Here is an 11,536-nt window from a genome sequence, read left to right as displayed (position 1 = left end):
GACCTTATTGTTCTCTATAAGGTATTTAAAAATGACAGGAACTTCATCCTCTTTGAACGAGTAAACCTTCGGGAATTTTGGTTCCGAAGTTTTCTGTTTCTGAGGCTGCTGTTGCCACCTTGATTGTTAAGGCGCCTTCTGTTGTTGTTGCGGTTGTGCTTGTACTTCGAACGTTTGGTTCGCGTCCACCGCATTTGCCTGTGCCTTTCCTTTACCTTTAGGAACAAAGTTCTGTTGTGGAACATTATTTGCCGCTTGACCCCTTTCAGTCTTCTTCCTTTTAAGGAATCTTTCGGCTCGTTCTCCTCGCACTTTTAAATCTTTCCAAGTCTTTGGTGGTGCCATTCCCATAGCTTCGAGGATGTCCAACAAAAGATTATTGTGACAAGTCTCGAGGATGAAGTCTTCACTGACCGGATCCCTGCAGTTCATCGCTTTGTTCCGGAATCTCTTGACGAAGTTTTCAACCGTCTCACCATTGTTCTGTTTCTCGTCAAATAATGTACCGATTGAAACCTCAGTGTCATCGTCGAAGAAGTTCGTCAAAAACGTATCCTCCATGTCATCCCAACTGTTGATACTCCTCGGCTTAAGACGACGATACCAATCGAAGGTTGCTCCTCGAAGAGTGCCTACGAATGACCGCACCATTAAAGGTTAATTCCCGGAGATTATTCCTAAGTGAGACTTAAAATATATTAAGTGTTGGGTAGGGGAACCCTTTCCATCGAACGGCGTGAAATTGATCAAATTGAATTTCGCCGGGTATGGAATTGATTCCCACTCCCTTGGGTATGGACATGGTATTCCGGACCTCTTCACTTCTTGAGCACTCATCAATGCGTTGATTTTGTTCTCCAAATCCCTCATTTTCTTATCCTCACTCGTATCTGTCTTCGAGTGGTTTCAGGGAGAAGTGACGTGGTCCTACTTCGTATTGTTATCATCCGAGGGGCCACTTCCATTATTGTTGTTAACGGGAGGGGTGTTCATGTTGGCATTATCCTCTACTTCTCGTTCATCATCATCTTGGTTCGGATTATTGCGACGACTAGACTCTCCTTGATGAGTTGTCAGTGCCGCGATTTGCTGGTCATGCATTTCTCTCATCTGCTGCATGGCCAATTCCATTTCAAATTTAAAACTGTCTTTTTGCTTGTTTAGAGCGTCCTCAAGAATCTTAGCCACTTGCTCGGAGCTAATCATGAGTGATTCGTAGGGTTGTCCTGCACTTGATGCGGTGTCATCTGAAGCCATCGCTGAGCAAGCATCCGAGCAAGCATCCGAGGTTTCATCATCTGAAGGGAGCCCCTTCTGCAGTCTCTGGTAATCCCTTCGTCTACTGGTCCCCGATCGCAATCAAGTTATACGTTGGGACACCGCGGCAAACTGATCCGGACTAAAGTGTCGCGTTGATTTCCCTCTCCCGGTCATATTGACGGACACTTCTGGAAATTCCTCTTCTTGAAGAGCAGGTTTCCCTCTACGGTAGTGTCTTGGTCTGACCTCGGACACTTCTGGAAATTCCTCTTCTTGAAGAGCAGGTTTCCCTCTACGGTAGTGTCTTGGTCTGACCTCGGTCGTTCTGGTGGAGATTCTCTCAAACACAGAAACTCTTCGTGGGGCTTTGGAACAGCAGCATTCTGATAGCACTGCCTTGATTATGTTGGCACACGGACAGCGAGAATCCATGTCTCGAACGTTTCTCTTCCGAGATTTATTCGTACCCCCGGCCCTATAGTACAACTCGTCAGTTTGATAACTGGAGCAACCTATAGAGTGTTGGCACGACTTCCCAGGTATAACATTATCGTCATCAGACAAATGTGTTTCCCTCTGGGGATACGACGCTTTATTGGCGTCTTCAAAAGTCGCTCGTTCAGGTTTACGCTTTTGTGAGCCTGAAAACCTAACGGGCTCTTGAACTTCAACCCGCAATCCAATGCGGTCGGTAACAGGGGCTTTCCCTTTATTAACTTTCTTAGGGGGATTGGTTCGACCCCTAGTCTGGTTTGTTGTTTGGGGACCTTTCAATGGTCCCAATCGCTCCTTCACGGGTGCTTTACCTCGATCTTCCGGTAAAGGACCGAGGCGACCTTTCAAAGGAACTCTGGACCTTGTGGGACCCACGTTATTACCCGGCTCCGTCGGAGGTGCAGGAATGGCGGAAACGGGATCTGGATTTGAAGAAGGCTGGACGGCAACTCCGTCCACTTTTGTCTTAGGTGCTGGTTTTGCCTTTGGTACCCACACCTGCTTGTGTCTAGGCGGCTTCTTGACCGTCTCTTCTTTTTGCATCTCTTCCGCTCTCTGTAGAAGGACTCGGGCATGCACGAGCAATGCGCGGCGTTTCTTGATTTGCTCTTCGAGAGTGGAGCGAGTCTTCTTGACGCGGACCCATTCGTTCGTCTCCACCTTAGAGGAGAGGCTGGCGGTTCGCCGTTGCTGTTCTTGGTGTTGCCTTGATTTCAGATCCTCAGTATAGCGGATCCCGTCCATCGACTCTGAAGCCTTGGCCAATTGTCGTGCAAGGCGTTGACGCCGTCTTTGGCGCGCCCTCTTCGACAAAGTCAGAGCGCCTTCAGCATTTATCTTCACGGCGGAGGGGAGGTCCAGATCTGCGGCTTCGACCTCTTTGGATGCCGTAGGGACGTCGCGGTGCGTAGGTGCAGCGGCGGCGAGTGGATCTCGGCTCTTCCACCCTGAGGTCACGCGAGCATTCCTGGAAGAGGAGACCTTCCTGCGCCTGTTTGGAGAGGCGGATCTGGAGGAGGATGTAGAATTCATTATAATATGGATTGCTTACAAAGAATTCAAAATATTCAATAAAAAAATGAAAGATTACAACTTTTCGAAAATAACGCAAGATCCGTTCGTCGTTTCTTGCTTGCGTGGGTCTTTAGCCGGTGACGGGGATGTCGATATCCGTGGATTATCTGACAGTCAGATCAGATCCAGAACTCCGTCGATTCGCGAGGGAATCTAGAAGCAGAAGCGCTTATCTCGACAACGGCGAGATAATTGCTCTTCTTAGAATTATCACAATGGGATAATCCTAAGGATCGGATGCGGGCGGTGCAGATCTGAAGAAGTTTTCTCTCCTGTGTTGAAGAACTCGATCAATCTTCGATCCGGCAGGGCTTCGCCAATTCTCCAAAAATTCAGATCTGAAAAAATGAGGCTCTAAGGCTTGTATTTATAGGCACGGGACGAAATCAGGTTGGAGACACCCTTGGGTGTCTCAACTTGGGCCGAGACACCTTGGGGTGTCTCGTTTGGGCCGAGACACCTCGGGGTGTCTCAATTCAGGCTGAGACACTGTTTTTTTGCACATTCGTCCGTTTCCGCCGTAACTTCTTCATCCGAACTCGGATTTGAGCGATCTAAAGTGGGTTGGAAAGCCGACGATGAGTTCTATAAGCTCCAATGATTATATCATCAGTTGAACAAATGAGACACGAAGGGTATTTCGCCGTTTGTGAACGATACGAGGTTCCCGATCAGTTCGTGTCTTTGTTATTCTGAAATTCCGTTGGTTTACGTAGTTCGTCGATTCACTTCAAGCGTTCACCGACATCAATCAAACTTCTGTGAACCGGATAGTGACGTTCATCGTCGTTTCTTAGCACTGAGTTGTTCGTGGAGACCTATAGGTAATTTTCGATGCCTACAACTTATTTTATAAATTATTTTATTTAAACAATCAATAGTTATAATATTACTGATAATTATAGTTATTTAGAAAGGTGAGGAAGTGAATAATTAATAAGAGGTTATATTTATTTAAAGAAAGATTAATTAGAGATAATGACATAGTTAGAATTTATCAAAATTTGAGAAGGCAAAAAAAAAATTAAAAGTTTTAACACCTCAGTCCTCTTTTTATAGTAGTATATAGAGATAATAATGTATGTATTTAACTTCCCTATAGTTGGCGGTCCTTACATATTTTGTACGTGTTGAAGAATCTCAACAAAATGACATCTATCCTTCTAGGCTTAATAAACATTGCCCATAAGATTCTACGCGTAGCATGAACAAACCTGAGAATCTTAACTTCAATAACGCAGTCAATAACATATGAATACGGGCAGAAAAGGGTGCTAATAATCAATAGGAATTGAGCTAGTCACCAGAAAAACGTCTGCCTCCTGAATCAATCTTAAACACAGTTGATCAAACTAACCCTTGACAACAACCTTGGCATTACCAGGCGTGACTTTTTGAAAATGCGGAGAGCAGTTACAGAGAACAAAGTATACCAACTCATACTCTAACGTGATAAGAATTATATAAACATAAATCTCAGCATATAAATGGAGGGCCTGAACATAATCAAGAGATTAACGTACTTTGACATTGTAAATTAACCACACTACATATATGGAAATCTCATGTATCAAACCACACTACATACATAAAAATCTCACATGAACCACAGTACATAAATAGAATGTCAAATGTCGGAAACAAACAATACATGTATCTACCGTCGATTTAGGTGAGATCCAAATGGGTGGAACATGGTACTTCATATTTAGTTTGCTAAACCTTTCAAAGGTTTGATCTCCCAAGTCATGCATGCCCGTGTCAAAAACAGACATTATTTAATCTATCTCCTCATCGTTCAATCGCACCCTTGCTATGTTTCTATGTCCTAAACCACGGTCTGTAAAATATATGCAATTTGGCTTGCATCCTTGATGCTCAACCGCAGGTAAACAAAGTGAATAGTTTTGATCCAGAAACAAAGCTTGCTTGATCACCCGAACTTTCAATTTCGACCCATTCAAAGTAGAATTGACCTCTCTTTGGGGCTCTGTTGTTGAGGGTGGCATAGCGATGGCCTATAGGCTTGACTGGCTCATCGTCAAGTTCCAGCTTGTACATGTAAATGTCAATCGTTTGCAACATAACTTCATCATCTTCATACCCTTCATATGCGGGATCATCTCCATACACGACCCTTACAACTTGCAGCAGGTCTCCATTTGTCTCCATACACGACCCTTACAACTTGCAGCAGGTCTCCATTTGTCTACTCAACGAGATATCTCTCAACGCCAATCAACAAGTCCGGTGAATTTGCAATTTTTTTATCACCTGCAAAATCATAAACAACTTCCATCCCCTCATAAGTAACAGCATAAACCTGACCCTTGTACTAGATGACATCTAGGATGTGCATCGGGAATCCTCCACATTAGTCCACTTGCCATCTCCGACCCTACAAAACGATAACACATGGAAATTGGAGATGATCGCCATGGCTAATATGCAATCATCATCATCGTTGTCTAATTTTCTCCTTTTATTTGAAGGATCTGACGATATAACGGCCTCCTCTACAAACCCAAAATCATTGAATTCACCACTTCTGAAACCACCCTTAGGATGTTGGAATGTGTTGAGAGATGGGAGAGGGATTTGGGCCCTTGTTAATGGATTCAATAGGTGAATGTCCCGTCCCCGAGTATCCACCGTGAACAACCAACCATGACGGGATCCAACAATCCACTTATTTCTCATCTCTGGCACAAGAAACTCTCCGCAATTTCTTTCATCAGAAACAAAAATGAAGTTGATATTTTCCCAGTCATTATCATGACACTGCATTAGCAATGGTAGGGGAGGAGGTTTACTTGGAAGAACACATAGAGACAATGGTAATTTCGATGGAAGCAAGTGAAGGTTGTCTCTAACGATGGTGCACAACTTCCTACAAACAGCACCAAACCGAATAATGTCTGCATGATCAACTATCTTTTCAGCAATTAGTTGCAAGATATCAATAGGAATTTCATCCAGTGAGCCCATTTATACAAATACCATTGGTGATTAAGATAAATTTGTAGGGCACCCTTCAAAATCCAAACCCTTTATACATAACAAAATTGAAAATTCAACCCTAATAAACTATTGGATTCAGAATAGTCTCCAGTTATTCAGTATCAAACAATCTCTTATGAATGTTTTTTTTCCAAGGAACATACTATTCATCAGCATGGCATGCCCATATTGTTCTCCTACTTTTTAGTTTGCAGCAGATCATCAAATTAGATATAGACATGAATAAGGTCCATGTCAACCTAAGTATTGCTTTGTTTGAGGAAAATTAAAATCAAGCAATGTAGAAAATGATAGACAAATTTAGCTACGGAATTCTACATTTGCTTCAAAAAGAAAATTTAAAAGAAGATTAGAAAAACAAGGATAAAAACTGAGCAATATAACTATGTGAGTTAAAACAAAACTTAAATATACAATGGATTTGGAAAGCTCCAAAAGCTCTAATTTCAGAAGAATGTACCTTGTATTACATAATTTATATGCATATAATAATTTCAAAGTTAGATCACTAAAACAAAACAAAAGCGACCCCAAAATAAATGAACTATAGACAACAAAGCTTAAACAGACACATTAGCTAGAATTCTACATTTGCTTCAAAAAGAAATATCCAAAGAAGATTTTTTTTTTTAAAAAAAGGCATGAAGGACAAGGGCTGTTTGTTTGCAGTTTTTGCCTAGGTAAGATGGTTGAAAGTGTTGATACATGGGATTTATTGTCAGTTTTCCTAAAATAATATTGTTTGGATGTGCATGTAAAAGTGTGAGGTGGCAACATTCAGTTGACTTGTTTCCGGAATGTCTGTCAATTTCCCCCAAGATTCCCTAATATGGTCAGAAAAAAGCTGACATAGATGTCAGAAATGGGAGCATAGAAGGAGAAATTAGATATTGGGCTTCACGGGTGATGGGCTTAAGGGGAAAGCTTCCCATAACCCCCTCTTAAGTTCACTTTGTTGCTACGAAATAAGAAAAAAGCTCACTTTGTTGTGTATCATGTTAATAAAATGACTCTTGTGAATTCACCCACCATTAGAATAGAAAATTGACCTCACTTGCACGTTCACGATGAAGTACTATAAGATAGGATCTATGAAGCACGGACACACATAACATGAAGCCGTGTCGTGTTGTGTCCGTATCGGACACACATGTCGAACACACGTATCCTATGTATTTTTTAGGATTTGCCTCGTGTCAGCGTGTCGGATGGCCGTGTCGGATCCGTGTCCGTGCTACATAGGATAGGATCATTTGCATTTAAATACTCCAAACTTTACCTTATTTTTAACTTTGACAATCTATAAAGTTTTCTTTTGCCCAGAAAATACCCGAAGGTTAACAAAATTAAATTTAAGACACCCCAAAGGCTTTTTGCCCAAAGAATACCCTCAAATTAAAATTTTAACTTTAATATCCCAAATTTAAATCTTTTGTAAAAGCTGTGAGCTATCATAGTTAAAATTTTGCTAAAGTTTGAGGTATCAAAGTTAAATCTTGTTGAACTTTTGGATTTTGTTTTTTATGCAAAAATAAAAAAAAAACTTTGGGATATCAAACTTGGTAAATTTTGGGCTATTAAAGTTAAATTTAGAGTAAACTTTGGGGGTATTTAAGTGCAAATAACCCTACTATCAATTTGGTTCTTAAAATTTTTATTTTTAATAGAAGTAACTTTATTATGGTAATATGATCCTTTCGAATGGGGTCAACACTATTAATGCTTTCCACAAACCTATTATGTAATCCAACAAGGTGTTTTTATCATTTTAGGATTCATAAGAATTCCTAAACAAACAAAGTAAAAGCTCAAATGGAAAGTAATGAGGTGGATGACCACTTTCCATTTGCCATCATAAATACCCAATTTTACACAAAACATCCAAATAGCCCCTAATCAGTAGAAGCGTAGAATCATGTAACAATGAGGTAAAACAAAATTTATATAAAATGGATTTGAAAAGCTCTAAAAGCTTATATTTTAACAGAATGTTACTGTATCACATAAATTCATATGCATAAAATAATTTTAAAGTTTGACCAGTAAAACAAAACAAAAGGATAACTGATCTAAACACACACATTAGCTAATGAATTCTACATTTGCTTCAAAAAGAAAAGGCAAAAGAGAATTAAAAAAAAGGAGAAAGACTGTGCGGATCGGTAACCTATGTAATCGCTGAGTTTAAATTTTTTAAATAAACATTGGATTTGGAACAAAGCACCAAAGCTTTTCAAAACAATGTATCTTGTATTGTATTACATAATTTATTAATATGCATAAAATAATTTTTACGTTTGACCAGTAAACAAAACACAAGGGATCATTAAAAATAAAAACTATAGACAACAAAACTTAAAACGAAGTTTCCCCTTAAAAGGTTGCTATGTCTGGATAAAAATACCTACAACATAACTTTAAAAAAAAAAGTGTTTCACCTTGTTTGTGATTTTTGGTTATCCAAAATAAAATGTTTCTCTCTATATGTGACAATTTATATGAAAATCAATCAAAATTTATACTTTTTAGCTTACAAGTATTATTTTATATCAAAACATTAGTTATGGTTAATCAAAACCAACAAATCGTAAGTAAATAAATTTTAAATGCATGCACCACAATTTTCAACATGGAGTTAAGAACTTATGCCTCGTTTGGTACGCATGAATGAACTCAAATGAGAATGGAATGGAAGGAATGGAATGGAATGTATGTGGGAATGAAATGCACATTCCCATTCTTTTGTTTGGGTGCATTTGTAGAATGAAGCTAGAATGAAAATCTCATTTTCATTCCCATATTTAGTATCATTAGTTCACAAGTGAGAATAAATCTAATTTTCTAATAATGCCCTTACAACAACATAGATTTTTAAAAAGATAAAAATAAACATTAATAATAATAACTAAACAAATTTATTTTTAAAAATAAACTTTATAAAAATAGTCAATATTTCATGTTTTTATCCTAGAATCTATTTTCCTATATATGCAAGCCTAAGGAAAAACATCTTAAACAATTGTTCATACATATCCATGTTATTAATCTGGTTATGTCACTTAATGAGATAGGCTTTTTAGATTTATTTTTGTTATCAATGGGGTGTAATTGGAAATTACGTAACTCATTTGATTCTCACTTGAATGGGTATGGCCATTCCTCATCAATTCACTTGGAATGCTCATTCCCACAAAAAAGTAGGAATGAGCATTCCTTGAAAATGGGCATTCCAACTTCTAAAAAATGGTTATGTTTGGTTTGAGGGAAAGAGAAGTGGGAATGACCATTCCATTCCACCCCATTCCCGCATACCAAACGAGACATTAGAGTTCCAATTAGGATTGCTCATAGGAATCACAACAACTGCTTCATCACGTGAAAGAATTTGGAACGTGATCTGGATTGGGCTTATAAAGGCCTTTTCCTGTACACTTGCTTTGGGCCACTTGACTCAAATCAACATAAAATGGAGTTTCCCCTTAAAAGGTTGCTATATCTGGATAATGCAACAAAACTTAAAAAAATATGTTTCCCCTTGTTTTTTATTTTTGGTTATCCAAAATAAAATATTTCTCTCTATATGTGACAATTTATATGAAAATCAATCAAATTTATACTTTAGCTTACAAGTATTATTTTATATTGAACAAACGTTATGGTTAATTGAAACCAAACAAATTGTAAATAAATCATAATTAAGAAGAAAATAGGTGATTTTGTTAGAAAAACAAGAGTACCACGTATAATTTAAATGTTTATGAATCAATTAAACTATCAAATAAGAAAAAGTTGATCTCACACGGAAAAAAAAACCAATCTCTTTTGCAACGAATATAGAGAGAAAAGCATCAACATATAATTCACACAAACACAATAAAATTCACAACAACGATGAACGATAGAAAAACTATTCATGCATCCTTAGGAATCAATGTCTGGATCTAACAAGAAAAGAATTACTTAAGTGGAAAAAAGATAGATCTAACAACTAAGATACAATAAGAAGTTCTTTGGGGAAAAAACATAATTTTGTTCATACCTGACAACCAATATGGAAAAGATTGCAACTTCAAATGAATCTTTAACATCAAAATAGAATTGAGATTAAAAAAAAATTGGAAAAAAAAGACGCGCCTTTTAAGAATTTGAGGCTTTATAAAACGGTTACTCGGATTCCTAGCTAATGTGTCTGTTTAAGCTTTGTTGCCTATAGTTCATTTATCTTGGGATCGCTTTTCTTTTGTTTTAGTTATCTAACTTTGAAATTATTATATGCATATAAATCATGTAATGCAAGATACATTCTTTTGAAATTTAAGCTTTAGGAGCTTTCCAAATCCATTGTACATTTAAATTCTGTTTAAACCCACACAATTATATTGCTCAGTTTGTTTGCTTGTTTTTTATTTTATTTTTAATTCCTAGCTAAATATCAGAAGGCCATAGAACAGGACAATCAAGATTAACTAGATCGTTGGTTATTATATTTATCAGTGTAATTGGACGATCATTCCTATGTTTTAATTGCTTGGATAGCTAGTCGTGTAATTAAATGATAATTGGATCATTAATCACTCCTGATGTTTTCCGTCAATTAAAATGACGTATTTCAATGGTGTGACATAAAAAAGTCTTAATCATTTGATATAACAAAGTTATTCATATTTCATATATTTAGCATCTTCATCACTTAAGAGAAATAAAAATTTGTGATGTATCGATTGGACAACTTGTTTTAGATAACTATATTGAATTTGGCATTTTATTTTTGGAAATATTAACTTATGACTGATTAAGTAAGTTGCATAACTTGTATTGCTAAAAAATGAATGAAAATATACAACTTAAATTGACAAAAAAATTAGAAATGACTAATAATCCAATTAGTATTTAGTTACACGACAGATCATCCAAGCAATTAAAACATATGTATGAAGGTCAAATCAGTAGATAAATACAATGATCAATGATCCAAATAACCCGGACAATCTTGTATTAAGGACTAATACAATCATAGATCAAGGAGCTGGCAACAGAAAAATCATGACTAACAGTTCTAAATTAAACCCTAGAATAAATTATTCCGCCAAAACTTAAAACCCTAGAATTCAAATTATAAACAAAATTATACTAAGAAAAGAGGGATTTAGACGGGACTTACGGAGATTCAGCAACTCGAAATCGATGGCGGCGAGTAAATCTCAATCTATCGAAGATCTCGAGAGCAGCAGCCAGAGAGACAGAGTGGAAAGCTCTAGCACTCTCTATAGCAGAGAGAGAAAAAAGAGCGCCCTATTGCATCGTGAAGCTGGAACTATATAGTATTTTGGCATATAATAATTTTTAACATATAATAATTTCATTATTTCCATACATATACCAATATTATCAAAAGTATCCTCCATATTTCAGTATTTGCATAACTACCCTTTAAATCTGCCAACTTTGCAAAGGTAACCCCCCCCCCCTCCCCCAAAAAAAAATCTAAAAATCATCAACTTCTTACAATGTAAAATTATCAGTAATATAGAAAACGTTTTGCTCATTGTATCCGACCAACTTAATAATTTGCTGGTTTGGGGGTTGTAAGCATAAAAAAATACCTATAGGTTTCCGGATATAGCTCAAGACGAAAAGAAGACGAGGAACGTCGATAGTCAAAGAAGATAATCTAATACCAAGGACC

At 37.5% G+C, this 11,536-nt stretch overlaps 1 long non-coding RNA gene across 2 annotated transcripts; it reads right to left on the bottom strand.

Annotated features, from left to right (window-relative positions):
* On the bottom strand, positions 4,314 to 11,160 carry LOC109844971. Of its 2 annotated transcripts, none has more exons than XR_002248177.1 (2): positions 11,012 to 11,160; positions 4,314 to 5,747 (listed from the first exon to the last, which is right to left on the bottom strand). It is a non-coding gene; the product is annotated as an uncharacterized LOC109844971 (long non-coding RNA). The 2 variants fall into 2 exon arrangements; XR_002248178.1 differs by having other exon boundaries at positions 4,314 to 5,719.

The sequence above is a fragment of the Asparagus officinalis genome, chromosome 6 (assembly GCF_001876935.1).
Source record: "Asparagus officinalis chromosome 6, Aspof.V1, whole genome shotgun sequence".
NCBI lineage: Eukaryota > Viridiplantae > Streptophyta > Magnoliopsida > Asparagales > Asparagaceae > Asparagus > Asparagus officinalis.
This window is presented reverse-complemented; position numbering and strand designations above follow the sequence as displayed.